This window comes from Ochotona princeps, chromosome 5, assembly GCF_030435755.1.
Source record: "Ochotona princeps isolate mOchPri1 chromosome 5, mOchPri1.hap1, whole genome shotgun sequence".
NCBI classification, from domain to species: Eukaryota; Metazoa; Chordata; class Mammalia; order Lagomorpha; family Ochotonidae; genus Ochotona; species Ochotona princeps.
In genome coordinates this window covers 93,306,838-93,311,975 of record NC_080836.1, presented here as the reverse complement: position 1 = coordinate 93,311,975, position 5,138 = coordinate 93,306,838, and the positions used below count along the sequence as shown (strand labels likewise).

General features: G+C 41.0%; 1 pseudogene; it reads left to right on the top strand.

Moving 5' to 3' along the window:
- The first annotated feature begins 3,636 nt into the window (after nt 1-3,636).
- LOC101528277 (large ribosomal subunit protein uL23-like) lies at nt 3,637-4,203 on the top strand (annotated as a pseudogene).
- Nucleotides 4,204-5,138: the final 935 nt, after the last annotated feature.

Sequence of the window (5,138 nt, the reverse complement as noted above, 5' to 3'; positions counted from 1 at the left end):
ATTCAGGGTTTAAGATGAGTATAGAGAGCCAACATTGCAGCAAATGGGTTAAGCCATGGCTTGTTACACTAAACTACAATTGAATGCCAATTTGAGTCCCAAGTTGCTTCAGTTCCAAATCCACGGCCTGTGGATGTGCCTGGTGGGCCGTGGGAGATGGGCCTGTTGTTTGCTCCCTGTGGAACACCTAAACGGAGTTCTGGCTCTGGGTTCTGAATCATCATGTGGGGAGTGAAACAAAAGATGAAAGATATAGTTTCTGCCTCTCCAGGTCTCTCTGTAATTGTGCCTTTCAAATAGATAAATCTTTAAAAGTAAATGAATATGCCAATGTCTTGCGGCATTTCACTGATTTTTTTGTTGTTGTTGTTAGTAATTTGATTTAGATCCACGATAGATTTTGAGTTGATAACTGTGCAGTGTGTAAATAGGTATCTGGTTTCATACTTCTGAATGTGGAGGGCCAATGTTCCCAGGGATTGAGTTACACTCCTTTGTCAAAGATCATTTGGCTTTTGATATGTGGATTGATTCCTGGATTTCTGCTCTGTTCAGAGAATTAAAACAAAAATCGACAGATGGGATTATAACAAGCTAAAAAGTTATGTCCTGTACAGGAACCTTTCAAGCAAGTGAGAGGAAACCAATAGAATGAGAGAAATTATTTGCAATCTATGCAAATAAGGGATAAAGGATTAGTATCAAGTATCTAGAAAGAACTCAAGAAACTAAACATTAAGAATCAAATTGAGAAATGGGAAAGGGATCTAAACAGTTTTCAAAGGATGACAGGCAAATGGCCAATAGACACATTAAAAAAAAAAAGATCTTGGGGAACTAGCTATCAGGAATGCAAATAAAACCCCGATGAGGCTTCACTTTAGTCCAGTTACAGTGGCTATCATAAAGACCAGAAAACAGTAAATGCTGGGAAGGATATGAGGAAAAAGGTACCCCAAACCACAGTTGGTAGAAATGTGAAAGATCCAACTGTTACGGAAGAAAGTGTGGAAAATCCTCAGAAATCATTAAAATAAATCTGCCATGACATAGTCATCCCACTCCTGGGAATGTTAGCACAGCACTGATGAAAGTGTTATCTGTATCCCCACATTACTGCAGCTCAACTCCTGATATGGTGTCAACCCAGATGTCCCCCAGTTGAGAACTGGATAAAGAAATTATGTTTTATATATATACAAGGAAATATTACTCCATCATAAAAAAGAATAAAATATGCAGCAAAACTGGTGCAACTGGAAATGATTTGCCTAGCGAAATAAGGCAGTTTCCAAAAGACAAATATTACGTATTCTCCAATTTGTAGTAAATATTACACAGAATGTAAACCTGCATCCACGTGGGGGACTCTGAAGAAATCCCTGGATCCTGGCTTCAGACTGGCACAGCTTCTGTCATTGCAGCCACTTGGGGAGTGAATCAGAGGTTGAAAGACCTTTCTGTCTCTCCTTCTCTCCATAAATTTGCTTTTCCAATAAAAATTTTTAAAAATTAATATATATATATGTATGTATATATATATATGGATTGGCAACATCAGCAAAAGTCATAATCTAGCCAGAAACAAATTTTAAAAGAACAGGAATGCTAAAATGTGCAAAATAGAATTGAAAATGCATAAACAAGTCTTGATTCAAGAAGGACATATACCATGTTTATAGATAGAGACATTTTAAATCATAATATGATGATTTTCTCTCTTGCTATTTTACCTTCGCATATATGTATCTTCTAAATGTTTCTGGCTGTTGCTGGATTTTTATTTTTTAAAATGAATTTCAATAATGATTTCTCTAATCCCACTGAAGGTACACTTGGGAGGTTTATGCAGTTTTGAAAATACATGAAGAATTTTATTCCCCTCTTCCCTATGTCGATCAGTATTAAAATCCTACATATGAATGAAGAGTCATGATTTGCTCAGGTGTAGCCAAGTATTTCCCATGGAACGCCTTTATTGATTCACAACTTAACTGTCAGGTTTTGAAAAGACAATACGAAATCAATAAACAGCCGGAATCCAGGGACTGCATGAAATAGTTGAGAAATTAGTGTTTCCAAGAATATGTCCCGGTGAAAAGAAATCAATTTAAATCTCCAATATGTAACACCTTCAGATATTCAAATGCTCTAAATAGTGTCTTATCTCATGAAAATCCCAAGAGGAAGTGACATGCTGTCAATGCCAAGAGGCATAATGTAGTCTGGACAATAGATGAATGGACATAGTAACTAGATTAAACCATAAATCAAATTTTTCTGATTCCTGACTCATTACCTTATTAAATTAGATCGGCAGTGGTGGAGCCAGAAGCAAGCATTCGCTGTGAAAGGAATCTCTCTCTTTTTCTAATTTTCTGCTGATTCTTTAACCGGACAGTTCCTGTTTCTGAGCTTGACATTCTTATTTTGATTCCTTCCAACCCAAGTAAAACAGAGGATAATTAAACAGGAAAAAAAAATTGCAACATTACATTCACAAAATTTCACACTTTCCAGGAGTGATAATAGCTCCATTGTCTACTGGAAAAGATTTATAGGGACCAGGGGTAAAAAGAAACTTGAAACAAGACACGGAAATATGTTAATGTGAATAACAGTGGCAGAAAACATTCCTGCAAAAAGAACTTGAGTGCAGCTGGAGGGAGCAATATTGTCATGCTGACTCTGCTGCTTGCTTAGTGCTTCGAACTAGTATGGAATGCAAATAGTTAACAGGAGCTTGCATTTGGTTTCCTGTTGATGTTAGGTCTCCTTGCGATGTTAGGTAGGATGCTAAGTTTGAAATCCTAGTGTGTTTGGTGTAGATTTCTGTCTTCATTCCCTGATTCCACTCTCCTGCCAATCAATGCATTTCTTGGGGGGAAGCACATAGTGAGTCAAGGGTGTGGCTCTGACACTCCTCTAGGAGAAATGCAGTAGATTTCAGTATCTCAGGAGTGAGCCATTGGATGGGATTTCTGGGTCATACTGTCTCTAGGTTTGCAAATTTAAAAAGTGTGTTCTACTTAAATGGCCATAGCTTAATTTGTTGAGAAATCATTAGCAATGCCCTTCAAAAGAGCTAGCCCAGGATTTGAGGGGCTCTATTAATGGATTGTTCCTCTTTCCAATCTTTGGAATTTTACACTTCAATGTAAATTGGCAGAATCGGAGCCAATGGGATATTTACTTGAAGTACCAGGGAAAGGCACAGTAATTAAGGAAATAGAGAATTTAGCTTCAATTAAAAGGAACCCTCAGGATAAAGGTGGCACTCGGATTTTCAGCAATTACTGTCCTCCTTTGAAGAATGTAACTGGAATTTATATATGCCATGTCACTAGCAGCAACCTTCATGTGGCCCAGTGTTCCTTCCAGCACAATTCTTCACCACTTACACAAAACTTCATGTGTCCTCCATTCCTGCATTACCAAAACCTCCACAGGGATAGATAATACATTTTTATTATATATTTTTTAAAAAATATTCTGTTATAGTCTCTAGATGACAGGTTTTTTTAATTCTCCAAAATCAATTTCTGGACAATTTCACTGCACAAAGAAAATATGTGCATGTTTCTGGAACAATTGTGTAACTGCCTCACAAAGGAAAGACATGATCACTTTTCAAAAATGTTGTTAAACCTAGAGATTAAAGTAAAAATCAAAACGTGTTCGCACAGTTACACCGTGGTGAGTAAACAAGAATTTCCTACGTAAGCGCTGTATATAACAAAACCTTGCATTCCTCTTTTTTCACCAAGATAGTGCCTGCCCTTCCCAAAGCCAAAGCCAAAGCCAAAGTGAAGGCTCTGAAGGCCAAGGGGATGGTTTTGAAAGGTGTCTACGGGTATAAGGATTGCATGTCACCTACCTCCCAGCGGCCCAAGCTGCAGCACCTACAGTGCCAATACCTTCGGAAGAGTGCCCCCAGGAGACACAAGCTTGACCACTGTGCCCTCATCAAGTGCCCCCTGACCACAGAGTCTGCTACGAAGAAGATGGAAGACAACAGCATATTCGTGTTCATTGTGCATGTCAAGGCTAGCAAGCATCAGATCAAACAAACCGTGAAGAAGCTCTATGACATTGATGTGGCCAAAGTCAATACCCTGATCAGGCCTGATGGAGAAAAGAAGGCAGATATGCGGCTGACTCTGGAAGCCTCTGGATGTTGCCAACAAAACTGGGATCATCTAAACTGCATTCAGTTTTCTAATTTAAATATATGTTTTTCACTATTTAAAAAAAAGGGCCCATTATGATAGCCTAGTTGCTAAAGTCCTTGCCTACACATGCTGGGGTCCCATATGGCTATTGGTTCTAATCCTGTCAGGCCCAGCTACCCATCCAACTCCCAGCTTGTAGCCTGGGAAAGCAGTTGAGGACAGCCCAAAACCTTGGGACCCTGCATCCACATGGGAGACCATGAAGAGGCTCCTGGTTCCTAGCTTCAGATCGACTCAGTTCCAGCCATTGTGGCACTTGGGGAGTGAATCATCAGACGGCAGATCTTCCTCTCTGTCTCTCCTTCGCTCTGTATATCGAACTTTGCAATAAAAATAAAATAAATCTTGGTGGGTCCCAGGACAGGGCGTCTCACGCCTGGATCCTACACGCCAGCCACCACATGCACGTGGTGAGCTGTCCCCAGGCCTGCCTGGGCTTCAGGGGATGCTCCTTCCAGGGTGAGTACACCGAGGGGGGAGGTCTCCATGACTGGGTAGGTCTGAGGCCAACACACTGCCCTCATTGGGTGGTGAATGGGATTGGAGAGGGGCGCGACCTTGGGCCTGGGGGTTTAAACTTCCAGCAGCCTCCTGGCTGCTGCTGGGTCTCAGGACTGGGCTTCTCATGCCTGGATCTCACACGCCAGCCACCATGTGCACATGGTGAGCTGTCCCCGCTGGCAAGTGTGCCATTTGGCGCCAGGCTCTGCCTACTGGCCACCTGGCCAGGAAACTCTGGGGTTTTGGTTCTTTGAATCGCTGCTTAGCTAGCTCCAGGTTGAACCCACTGTGCTTCTGGGATGTGAGTCCATCGTAAAGATTCCCACTGACAGTAACTCTTCCTTTGAAGAACTTGCAATCACTTAACAATGCTGAGCACTGAACACCAGTTCATGCAAAAGCTAA